Raw genomic sequence first — 13452 nt, forward strand, 5'->3', positions numbered from 1 at the left:
ATCTGGGCTATCTTTTCATTATGAGTTCTTTAAACAAAACAAAACAAAACAAACAAACAAAAAAAAACAGCAACAAAAAACTGCTTTAGCAAGCTGTTCCCTTGCTTTTCTTCAGGAAGAACATTAACATATTTCATGAGCCTCTGAATCTATTTCGTGAGTCTATGCAGAAGTCCACTTTTTTGTGAGACATCAACTAAATAACTCATAAGCTTTTCAGCCTTCGTCCCATTTGCAGCTCATGCTGCCACTTCGTGGGGAGGAAAGGCCTTGGCAAATGTCCACGTCCCCACACCAGGCAAGAAAATCAATGTTTGCAAAGAGCATTGAGCACCAACTCTATTGGATCATGCCAGGACAAGTGGACCATTCAGAACCACTATTGGAGCTCAAGTTGAGGTGTATTATCTTCTTTTCCATTACCAGATAGTCAAGGATTAGAAAATCTTTTATCAGTACTCCAGTAAATACAAGTTTATAGAAAGAAATTAAATTAGCAGAGGAAAAGCACACATATATACAAGTGATACATGAGTATATAAACAACCCTTAACACCTGTAGGTACTTTTCTGCCTGGAATATCTGCTCTCCAGCTCATTCTCCTCACTCTCTGCCCCTGGGAAGCAACAGGCTCCCTTTCCAGGGCTGCCTCACCCAAGGCTGGTTTACACTCCCAGCCCTGACCTGCCCAGAGTTCTCTGAGACTTCTCCAAGACTCCTGTGAACATCCACTTCAGAGTTTTTGCTTGCCTGGTTTCTGGGTTCCCCATGTTTGGTCCTGAGCTACAGTGCCCTCCAGTTAGAGGAAAGAAGCAGAGAAAACTCCCTCAGATTCACTTCTGAAGTATTGCTTTACTTTTTCTTCTTGCCACTGTGTTGCTGGCCCATCTCCTCCCTCTATCTATTTTCAAGCCAGACAAAGAAAGAAATGAGAAAAATATCAAGCAACTCCTCTCCCTGCTTCAGAAATGACCAACAGAACTCCACCTAACCACAGACCAGGTGTTTCCGGCTCGCATTCTTCTGCCTGACAGACCCCTGCATGGGAGCTCTGGTAACCACTTTCTGTTCTGCCTTTTGTTTAGCTCCTGCATGAACCATAGGCACCCCCCAGGGTTGAGGACAGTGGAGTGGAATGTCAGCCATTTTAATCCTCCTGGTTTGCAAGCTTAGTGTCTCTGTGATCTCAGATGTCATTTTACCTCCTTGAGCCCCCGTTTCTTCATCTGTAAACTGGATATACACATGCCCACCTGATGAGTCAGAAGGAGCCAACAAACCCTCAGACTTAGTCTCTGAATAGTTTTTAGAAGATTAACCACACGTGTTCTGTTAATAGCTAAAAGGCAGACTCACTTAAGAAAGCAGAACTGGAAGTATCAAAATCTAGAGATTTTCTAATGATGTGCTTCTGTGAAGTTTAGCTGTGTTAATTAATTTAGCTGGGTGGGGGTGGGTGAGGGCTCTGCCACGTGGTGGCCACTCCAAGAGGCTGGCCCTCCTCTGCCTTCCCTTAGAACAGTCCTCTGTAGAGCCCAAGGGTCATACTGTGACCAATCGCCAGATTTGTGGTGGAAGTCCCGAGGAAATCAGGAAAGAAGGGTGAGAAGTTACCTAGTCCCAGGCAGGACATTTGGAACGTCGGATTTTTCTTCCTTGAGCAGGCTTGTGATGTGTGGTCCCTTCAAGCAGAAAGGGTAGAGGAGTGACCCTGAACGTGTGGACCACTCACACACCACGCGAGACTTCTTGAGACTTCCGGGGTTTCCTTACTGGTAGAGAGCTAGGCGACGGAGCGTGCGCACACGAGGTGAGGCTTGCCTGGGTTGTGGTCCTTTGAGATGTTTTCTAACGTCACTGTGGTTGACCCTGCAACTGCTCAGAGCGATGGTTGTGGATGCAAGGTGACACAAGCTGTTGCTGACGAGGGTCCTCTCTTGAGAAAGCCTTCCCGTTTCTCTCCGTGTGTGGTTTTTGCTGACAGCAAAGAGGTGGGGATCGAATTGTGCTCGGCCTCCACCATCCTGGGTGGCTTAGGCCAGGCAGTCTGCAGGGCGCTGGGTATTCTGCATCTAAGGCTGCCGCGGAGAGATTGATGGCTGACCTTTTATTCTTATATCCTGTGTGTACGCGGACTGCACCCTTATTATGGGCCATGCGTTGTTTTCTAAGCGCTCTGCTTGCCTTAACTCATTTATTCCTCGCAGGACCGCTGTGAGGTGGGCACCAATTTTATCCCCTCAGCACAAAGGACCAAACTGAGGCAGAGGGAGGTGAAGCCGTCTTCATGCCCTTCTGTTACTAGGAATCGTTTTAGCTCTGCAGTTTTTGACTTGTGGGTGGCAGTTTCCAGAGGGTTTTTTCCTGAATTGTCTGGTCTGAACTATTTGCTCACTAAGCATTTAAGTGTTTGTTTCAGATGATGACAAATGAACCAGACAGGGCCAGGGAGAGCCCTGTGAGGTGGTATCACTGATATTAGACCCGTCCAAGCCACGGAGCAGGTGGCCTGAGTGAGCCGCTTATAGGACACACCTGTAGGTTTCAGCTCTTTATCAGTCTCCGACCTTAAGTCCTTGCTTCTAGAACACATTCCGTGTTTCCTTCCAAAGTAAAGGCATCAGCTTGCATCCCTTCCCGGGTAACTCCTTAAAGGGGTTTCAATAACCCATGCAACTTGGATACATCTCTGGAGCAGTTTCCAAGTTGTATATTGTAGCTTCAGTCATGCTTACCTTAAAACGAATAAGAAGAGATTAAGAATGGAACTAAATATCCAAGATCACTCCATTCTCAGACTGAACTGAGAACATTAAACATTTCTAAAAATGCTAACATTTGTATGATGGATGGAGGCAACAGCAGTTGAGTCCTCCCAGGGAGGAGAGACATTTGCAGGTTCAAATGTTTCTGCTGAAAGCCAGTCCCAGCCTCTTTCCTTCCTAAGCAACCGATGCTTCTCATTTTTTCCCACTGGATGGTCTCTTTGTCCTTGCTTTTTCAGAGATTAAATAGCCTTCTTTGTAGGGGGTGGGGGGCATGCTTTAAAGGTCTCACTAGCATCTCATTTGCTCTTTGGAGAGTTGGGTTTGGCAGCAGAGATGGGAGGGCCTCTTTGGCTTCCAGGAGGAAATGTTCTGCTCCTCTCTCTTCCCTGTTAGCCTTAGTCCAGAGTACGGAGGCCAACTCCTCCTTGCGAGGGAAGCTCTGATCTGACCACCAGGCTTGGACCGGCTTGGCCTGAGAAGATGTTGGGATAATGTAACCAGCAAGTTACCTGTAATATCAGCTGGTCAGTGAGTAGCCTCCCCAGCCACAAGGCAAAGCTCGACATTGCTGTTTGAAAAATAATAATCTATTATCATTTTTGTATATCTTAAGCTCAGGGCCCAGTAGTTCAAAAATAAAAGGTGAGTACAGAGATTCTTCTTGTACTCTATTCTAATTTGGGGGCGAGAGGCATTTGTTTTCAAACCCAGGTGATGTTCTATATCTATTAGGGCCCCCAGTTGAATAAAGTATTAGACAAGTTTCTAGAGCTTGATACCAATTTCCATCTCTACTTTTTCAAGACAGTCTGATTTTTGGCTATTGAACAGGATGCTTGTGATATGTAAATCTCATAAAAATACATGGAGATTAAAAATATGAGGGCCTGGGCACGGACTTTGACCTCACCTCCTGACACCTCAGCTCGGGCACCTGGATAGGGAAGACACGGAAGAGGAGAGGACTTTGGAAGTGAGTGGTGGGAGTGGGCATGTGTCACTCAGTCCATGTGGTCAGTAAAAATTTGGAAGGAGGCATGAAGTGTCCCCTAGTCTATTTTAGATCCCAATGTTTTCTTTGATTCCCAACAGTTCTCAACTTCTACAGTCTCTTTCTGGTCACAACCGGAATCTAGTGACTGAAATCAGAAGAATTTCACCTACTCCTAAGTGTGGGCAAGACTGGAAAAAATGTATATCAATCATCAAGAGTCAAAAACTCGGCTTCAACAATATGTCGCTGGTGAGTTTAACAAGCTTCACTTTTGACATAAACAAAACACAGCATTGTAGTCTTTTCCCATCATACTTTAAGCTTGATTCAGTGGGATTAATTTTCCTCTGCCCCAGGATGTCAACTCTGGCAGATCTTATGCTTTTGCCTCCAGTCTTATAAAAAAGATCCTCCAAGGTCACTTTAGGTTGCAAACACAATCTTAGTTCAGTAATTAGAATGTCACGGCGAAGATGTTAATCAAAACTTAGAACGTGACAGCATTCGGTTGTTTGCCTTCCTTCAGCTCTGACTTGCTTCAGGCATGGTCCTCCTGTCTTTACGCCTTCTCCCCTGCCCCTCCCTGTTCACCCCGCCTTCCTCTCATGCTTTTCCTGCCTGTTGGTTCCTCGCCAAGGTCAGAGATAGGAGAGAGAAGGGAACGTTATGGTTTCACTAGGCTGGCAGCTTTGTTACTCCTGAGCCTACAGCTGCCTTCCTGAGTTAGTTACTGATGGTTAAATAGACTTTTTCCCCATGGCTGCTTTTCTGCGCTCTTTGTGGTGCTCTGCTGAACTCTCCTGCAGCTTCCAGTAGCTATCTGGATTCTTCTCTATTTCAGCTGGCCATTTGTAACTCCTGCCTCAGCCTGTGGGAATCCAGTGACACCCTTCCAACCTCTTCCACTCAGGTTGGCTCCCCTTCTGTGTTACCCTGTTGGGCAGGAGCCAAGACAAGATGAGCTGGAGCTCTCTCTGGCATGGCTTACATCAATTCCCAGGATCTTTTGCCCAGTAAACCCTGAGGCTGCAGGCTCATACCACCACAGAGCACAGGATGATGCTCCTTGACAGAATTAAAATTGGTTGGAAACTATCCTCTATGAAAACTAAGTATGCATAAATATTAGTTAATTTCTGTTTTTCTCAATTGTGTGCTGTGCTTAGTCTATCAGTCATGTCTGATTCTTTGTGACCCTGACTATAGCCTGCCAGGTTCCTCTGTCCATGAGGATTCTCCTGGCAAGAATACTGGAGTGGATTGCCATGCCCTCCTCCAGGGGATCTTCCCAACCCAGGAACTGAACCCAGGTCTCCTGCAATGCAGGTGGATTCTTTACCATCTGAGGCTTTAAACCAATATTTCTCTCTGTTAGAGATAAAGATACAAAAACTGTATTTGATCCATCATATATTTTAGAGTTGCAAATTCTCCCAGAAAGATATCATACCAATCCTACCTTAATGTGGATTATTCAGGCTTTGGTTCCTTGCTTTTGTTAAATGCAGTAATTTCACAGGTTTTTTGATATTTAAGTTTTGGTTTTGTGAAAATAAGATTTGAGGGTTGAAAGAGTTGTTATTAGCGTGATTTAATTTTTCTTGCTTTTGAAGTAGCAAAAATTCATTGATTTGAGGGTAAATTATTTCTCTGGAGAAAAATGTAGTATACAATGAATGAGGGCTGATAACGTGTTTCCTTGACAAGTCCTTTTAAGAGGACTTTCTAAACACAAAATGCTGAGTGAAATCTTGGGAAAGTGTTGCTTTTTTTTTTTTTAGTAAGTGAATAGGGATCCACTTCACCCTTTTGTTTCTTTCATACTCTTTAGGAATCCTTTCTGAATCTACTTACAATTTTTTTTTCCTGCTTTGAATGTTAATACTGTATGGAACAGCCAGTTTATATATGTTTTAAACTCTTGCCTGGCTCGTTAAAATTCATTTTTAAGAGTTCCTATGTAGCTTAGATTTGTTTAAATGTTTAAAATCAATAACATATCAGGTCTGGTATGGTTGATGGAATAAAGAGAATTTTGAGTGCAAAGTACTGAAATTTAGTAAGCTTTGACAAGAAAGGGTAAGATCTCTATTCTTTAGAAACTAATAGTAGATAATAATATCTTGTAACTTTATAGTTCATTATCTCAGTTGATTCTCAACCCTTATGTGACAAAGGCAAATCAGATTATCATATCCTCATGTTAATGACAAAGAAACAAGCTCAGGGAGGTTGAGTGAACTGCCCAGTGTCATCCTGCTGGAATGTTGAGGAAATAGGGCAGGAATCCAGGTTTGCTGTCTCTGAGTCCTGACTTTTTAGATTATAGCGTCGTGATTTTCAAGACAGAAGTGATTGATTACTGTTAGCACATGCAAAGTTGGATGAAATGGTTCCTCTTTCCAAAGGCTAGTTGAGAGGTGGACCTGAAAGACAGACAAGTCATGAAATTCTTGCAATAAAATTTGGTGAGGACAATGATAATAGCTATTAAATGAGGCACTGAGAAAAGGAAGGTCTAATTCAGTCAGGGGTGGGCACGGGAAGGAGTTTAAGGTTTGGTTTTTGGTCCATGACATTATTTCACTGCCACAAGACCGCTTTGTAAAAAAAAAAAAAGTCTCTCCCCTCCCCATCCTGGCCCCTGTGGTCAAGAGACTGAGTGAGGAATTAAGTTGATGGTATCAAATACAATAACTCCAGCTGAACAAGAAAGTCTGTGGCCGTGGAAGAATTCTTGGTCTGGGAGTAAGGGCCCTTCACAGGGAAAGACAGTAGAATTAAGGCCTATATAGGGAAGATGGCTCCGGACCTTCAACCTCACTTGCTTCAGAAGTCATTGCAGCTCATGGTATTTTCCAGAGATGGCCACAGCAATATTTTGTCCCCCATGCTCTTCTACAATAGTATGACCCTCTATCCCCCTACCAAGAGGTTGAGTCTAATTCTTCTTCCTGTGAATCTGGGCGGTCTTGTGACTGCTTAAACCAGTGGAGTGTGGGAGAGCTGCCGTGGGATTCAGAAGACCGGTCATAAGAGGCGAGTCCCAGTGTTTGCTGGAACACTCTTGCTTTATTCAGACTGTGCTGTGCTTAGTCGCTCAGTTGTGTCCAACTCTTTGCAACCCCATGGACTGTAACCAGCCAGGCTTCTCTGTCCACGGTGATTCTCCAGGCAAGAATACTGCAGTGGGTTGCCGTTTCCTACTCTAGGGGATCTTCCCAACCTAGGGATCGAACCCAGGTCTCCTGCGTTGCAGGCAGATTCTTTACTGTCTGAGCCAGCCGGGAAGCCCAAGAATACAGGAGTGGATAGCCTATCCCTTCTCCAGGGGATCTTCCCAACACAAGTATCGAACCAGGGTCTCCTGCATTACAGGTGGGTTCTTACCAGCTGAACTACAGAGATTCCCTTATTCAGGCTACTTTCTATAAAAATGAAATCTATACTATTAAGAATGTGCTTAAGCCATATGTATCTTCTCTCTTTCTCTCTCTCATGTACCTATGTTGATCTATCAATTATTGATTTATTGATCTGTGACCATCTATCTAGTAATCTATCTTTCTCAGTATAAGAGAAAATGTTTTATTGCAATTAATTCTGTTCTGCTAATTGTTCTTTTAATATTGGAGTCAAATTATGGATATGTGAATTTGTTTATACAAAGAATAGAATGAAAGTTGAAAATAGATCTATTTGCTTTCTAATAAGACTGTTCAAAAGGAAGAGAACTGGTGAAAAAGGGGGAAATGTCTAAAAATGCCTAAAATAGTCTGACCTTTACTCCTGTATAACCTCATGTTTTCTGAGGTTTTTTTTCTCTTTCTCTCCAGGTCCTCTTACTCAATTTTTTGGTAGCCTCCTTGGCTACCTCTTACTTATGTCTGCCTCTTAGTTTTTGGTGATTTCCACAGTTACTTCCAAGGCCCACTTTCCCTTCCTTTTTCTTTCCATTTCTTCTTTCCTTTCTCCCTCCCCACACTCTCCAAGGATGATCTTATTCCCTTTTTTGGCTTAACTGCCATTTATTGTAGACCATCCTTAACTCCACAAACATTTATTGAGTGCTTTCCATGTGCCAGACATTCATCTAAGAGCTGGGGATATGGTTATAGCTTAACATATTTAGTGGTTTTATGCTTGTGAATTTTATTTTCAACTGGCAGTGATCACCACAGAAATTCAAATATTATTGTATACATTTACATTAACATATGTGTCCTGAAGATGACGCATGTTTAGGAAAGAGTAAGTGACTGGTTAGCAGCCTGAGCCAGCAAACTTTTCCTACCTCTTAACTTGGAAACGTATCTATTATCCTTGGAATTAAGGTAGCGTGATTGACGAGAACATACTTTTCTGTTTTGACGAATATTGCACTGTTTCAAATGCAGTTGGGAAGTCCTCGATGACGACAGTTATTAATGGCAGAAAGCGTATTTGAACTGGATGTCAAGAGGGGAAGAACTAGGAAGTGTCATCTTACTGTGGTCTCCTTGGCTCTCATTGTACTGGATCACTGTGAGCCAGTTTCCAGACTTGAGATGATCTTGATTGTGTTCTCTCTCAGACTGAAGTTATTTGGTAATGGTAACAAGGACTTTCCAGAGAAATAACTAGGGGAAATACCATAAAACCATTTATGGAGTTGAAAGCAGACATCTTTGGTGATGTTCATATTGGGCAAAGACTGTGCCTCATTTTGGATTGTACAGAAGGACATTCTTGGCTTCCAGCAAATTCTAACCCTAATGGAATTTGCAAAATTATTTGGTTTGGAAAGATATAGAAAAGTCGATTTGAAGTCATCATGTACCTTTTACTTTCAATCTACTGAGGAGCTTAAAAGTCAACATGAAGCTACATTCACCCCACTGGTACTGTTTAAAAAAAAAAAAGCATTTCATTTAAAAATAAAAATAAAAAAGGTCCATCTGCTACCAATGAAAAGCTACCATTTCCCCTAAACTTTGTGGGTATTTTTTATCACCATGCTGTTTAATCCTTTTCCTTTTGAATTCAAAACACTGAAGGGCTTTGTTCTAAAACTATCTTTCACCAAAGCAGCTGGTCTGTTACACATAGAAAGAGTGCTTAACTTTTACAAAGCTTAGCATTCTCTTCTTATAGCCAAGTTCTCCTGTTCCCTAATGCCAGTCATTCCTAATTATCCTCAACTGTGTCACACTGTCTCCCGAGGTGCTCTCTGATATTTTAATACCAAAGACCTGTAGGCCAATTATTTAATCACACCCTGACCTAGTGATGCGTTTCCTTTTGTTCTGCCTAGGCAAGAAGTTTCCTGTTAAACTGAAGAGAAACACAAGTCCCTTTGTGATAGGCATGGGATAAAACATAGACAGGAGAAATTAATAATATAGTGGAGTGCATCTTTGGGTGTTAGCACTATCAGAACTCATAAAATTTCTCTGAAGCATGGTAACTGCTGAGTATAGCAGAGTGGGAGGACGTGAATACTTACTGAAATACCTACTGTGTGTCAGGATTTGTGCTATGGTTTTCCTACGCTTTCTTATTTAAATCTCACAACAAAAAATAGGAAGTGGTTATTCTCCCTCACTCACAGATGAGAAAGCTAAAGTTCAAAGATATGAAAAACGTCGATGCCAAATCATCCAGGTAGTAGAGGACACAGCCAGTGTTTGAACCCAACTTGAATCCAAAAGCTTTGTTTTCTCCCCAGTGCATTATGAAACTATGTATGGTATCCATCAACTGTTTTATTGCATGATGCCTCGAGAGAGAGAGCCAAGACATCCTCACAATTGCTTTAAATATAACGCTTGACCTCCATAAGTGACAACAATCAGAGCAATGACCGTCACAGACGGTGAGGAAAACGGTTTACGGTCTGCACACATCAGCTCAAGAAACAGTCTTGACACTCAGATTGACAATCCCCTTCTATACCATCAGAGGTGAAAACCCGGGTCTCTTATTTTCCTGTTATAACCAAAGAAAACAGGAAGCATTATGCTGGCTTTTCTGTGTTCAAAGGATGGGATCAGGTGCCTGATTGTGAAGATGCTGCATGTTGATGATCCACCCCTTACCTTCCACTAATTGGCTTCTGAGTGCTTTTCCTCCAAGACTTAATTAGAAACACCTTACCTGGTGCTTTAATAATATGAAGATTTTCTTCATTGTTGTTAAGCCATTCTTCAAAAAAAAAAAAAAAAGGAGAGAAACTTATTCAAAGTTTAGTTTCAATATGCTTGAATTTTAATCTCATATTTCTTAGCTGAAGCACATTTTTTCTTTTGGATCAGAAACCACTCCTGGCTGCTATCAAGAGTAAGAAATACCGTCCTGAGACAGATGTCTGTTTCCTCTGCCAGGCTGGTGTGGAAGCCGACCCGTGTTTCCTCCCCCATCTGAATGCTGGGGAAGCAGCAAGGAGGTATCAAGCATTCTGCCTAAAACATGTTTTCTCACCCCAGTGCTCTTGCCACTTCCAACGTCTTTAAAAATAACAGCAAAATGGCTCTGGAAGTAGATGGCATTCATGTGAGGTAAGTCCCTAAGAATCATGCCTATCCTGAGAGTCAGGCAAGGACAAGCTTTGAGTCGGGTCAGACCTGGATTTGAATCTCACCCCTAATGGTTTATCAGCAGCTTTGTCTTGGGATAGTGATGGGTCAGGACCTTTACTGGGATCCTGGAATTTTAATTAAGACTCATAAATGGAAGACAATGGGCTGTAAGTGCCTATAACCTTGTAAAGGGAGTCTAGACATTTCTTTATAGACCTTATTAGGAAATGGTAAAACTAGTCTTTGAACGCTTGGTTCTTGGCCCCCATTGTCCAGCTCCAGTCTACATCACAGAAGGTTAGTTGGTGTGGTAGAAAAAAGGGGGATTCTTTGAAGGATATGAACAAGATTAGAAAATGCTAGGTAGATAGTTCTCCTCTGCTTCCTTCTTGGCCTCAAACCCTAGAAAATGATTGTTAGAGACAGGGGCCATCTGATGGAAAAGAAAATTGACATTTCACAATCTTGCTATTTGCTTGATGACCTAAAGCAGAGGTCAGCAGATTTTTTCTATAAAGAGCCACATAGTAAATATATCAGGCAGCGCGGGCTCTTCCGTCCTAGATGCAGCTGTTCAGCTTTGCCGTTGTGGCGTGAAAGGAGTCCTAGGCAGTGGGTCATTGTGGCTGAATCCCAACAAGACTTTCTCTTCAAAACTCTACTGGTCAGACTTGGCCTGTGGGTCACAGTTTGCCAACCCCTGACTTAGAAATTTACCTCTAGTTCTTTGGGTTGGATCACAAGTGAATTCCTAGAATAATTTTTGATGAGAAAATAAAGGCTAGGGTCTTCCATGATGACCTCATCAAGAAAAATGGGGAAGGACTTTGAAATGGGCAAAAAAAAAAAAAAAAAATAACTGGGTATTTTTAAATGAAAGTTAGACATTGCCTAAAACTCTCTTCTTGGTTATTTGAGTTACTTTATGACACTGTAAATTATAGAATGTTGATAGTAATGGAAATTTCTCCTGTTCATAGAGATCCGAGTGAATGTTATCTGAGGGAGATGCAGTTGATTCCCCCCTTTTGTCTCCAAAGAAGCTAGTTTTATATAAACTAAGCAAATGCCTTATTTCATTCTAGTATTCCCAAGGTCCTAAATACATATCTGTGCTTTGAATGCTTCTTTGAACAGGTTCTGACACCTTACTGGTTCCCTCATTAGTTATTAAGTTTGAGGTCATCTTTAATAAATGTTCATTTTATATTTGCATGGGAGTCACAATGTTGTCTTTTAACATCCAGGAAGGAGAGTGTTAGAGTGTCAGAGTGCTCACGCATCGCTTCAGAATTCTCTTGACCCCTCACCTCCTACTGAAATCACTGCTGGTGTTTTGTACAGGTATGGTGAAATAGGGCCTGACCCCAGGCCCACACTGCATAGCCTTCCCTTCCTGCCCTGGGGCCTCTCTGATATAGCAGCTATGAATTCATTTACACTCAACTTGAGATTGTAGGGCGTTAATACCAGTGGGGCCACACTTGACCAATGGAGGAAGAAAAATGGTGGATAAATGCTTCCTACTTTCCTCAGTGCCTCCAACTCCCCAACCCTGAAATGCATTTCTCACAGGTCCGCAGTCTGTCCTGACATGATTCCCTACCCTTGTCCTCTGTGGCCGGCCAACTTGATAATGTATACGTGTGTTGGCTTTGCCTCCTTCTGTTCCTGTCTTCTCCTGCTCTCTTGCTCCTTGGGATTATTACTCTCAAATAAACTACCTGCAGGCAAAGCTCTATCTTGGACCCCACTTTTTGGGAAGTTAGGCTAAGACAGGGAGAGACCTATACCTTAATGCCACACAGGCATTCACAGTGTTTCCTGGAGGCCATGTTGACTATGAACAGGATAGCTAGGAGTGAACTGTGCTGGAAGAAACCTGTCCGGGAGGAGAGTTTGCTGGGACGCGGTAGCCCTGACAGAAAGAGAATGGGAATTCAGGTGAAGTTAAGGAGGTTAGCCTGAAACCTGCATTCCCTATGCCGAGAAATGGTACAGTGAGAGGTCTCTGAGGAGGACTTGGAGAAATGTCCACTGAACCCCATAGGAGAGCCAGAATTCGATGACTGCTTTGCAGACGTTATTAAACATATCAAAGAGGACTGGGAAAAGCATCAACTGAGAAAAGAAGCATCTACTTTTTTACTACTGTTCCACCTACTGCTCTTGACCACAGAGGAGGTAAGGCGACCGTGAGTTGATGAGGAAGGCTTTGAATTAAAGGGAAGAAAAGAAGAGATGGTGCCACTTTCCCCTCTTCACTGATCGTCTGTAAAATTGTGAGTTAGGATTAAAGGCGCAGGAGGGGAGACGTTCTTATTTGGTTGAGAGACTGAAGTTTTGATTTCAACTGGATTAGACTTCAATTAGACCTTAGTGCCTTCTTAATACCTTCTTTTTAATGCTGAAAAATGATGAAAAGCTTTGGATTCGGTGTCAGTTATTGTCAAGGGGGCAGGTAAGGAAAAGCTGGCAGTGTGGAAGGGCTCTTTCCTGAATTTACCCCATTCAGTGAATTAACTTTTCTGGTTTTATTTTCCTCACCTTCAGAATGGGGATATTAGATCTACCTTATAGGTTTATTTGTAAGGATTCAGTGAAATGCTTGGTGTGGTGTATATTGAGACTGATCTATTAACTGAAAGAGGGAATGACGGTACAGAACTCAAGATTCCACTGGACAAATGTTTTCACTCATTGAGTGATCAGACATTGCCTCTTTCCAGTCAGCCTTTAAAAACTGTTGTAATCATCAGAGTGTCTTTTTCCCAGCTAGTTGGGCAGGCAGATCTTTTATTTTTACTATTATGGCTCAGATGATATTGCTGCCCAGCACTTTCCCTGTCATCTTTTTCTGATGCTCCTCTGTGTAATTTTCCGTTTGTTACCTAAGAACATCAAGGCATATTCTCATGAAACTTAGCACCATAATTAATAAGGAGACATGGGACTGAGATGCACATGTTTTGTTTCGTTATTTTTTTCTCAACTGCTTTACCTTTAACAGTTTAATTCTGGACATATACATCTTGTGACTTAAGATGTTATTTGTCCCTCATCAGAATGAAGGTGTCATTTTCAGGGTGAAATTACAGAATTGACAGAACTTAATCTTCCCGAGCAAGGCAG

The 13452-nt window shown here is 42.4% G+C and overlaps 1 long non-coding RNA gene across 1 annotated transcript; it reads left to right on the forward strand.

Annotated features, from left to right (window-relative positions):
- Positions 1–1821: 1821 nt before the first annotated feature.
- LOC122686288 lies at positions 1822–11717 on the forward strand. Its single transcript, XR_006338688.1, has 4 exons — positions 1822–1905; positions 3862–4012; positions 10057–10299; positions 11568–11717. It is a non-coding gene; the product is annotated as an uncharacterized LOC122686288 (long non-coding RNA).
- The last annotated feature ends 1735 nt before the right edge of the window (positions 11718–13452 follow it).

Source organism: Cervus elaphus, chromosome 29 (genome assembly GCF_910594005.1).
Source record: "Cervus elaphus chromosome 29, mCerEla1.1, whole genome shotgun sequence".
In the NCBI taxonomy this organism is placed as follows: domain Eukaryota; kingdom Metazoa; phylum Chordata; class Mammalia; order Artiodactyla; family Cervidae; genus Cervus; species Cervus elaphus.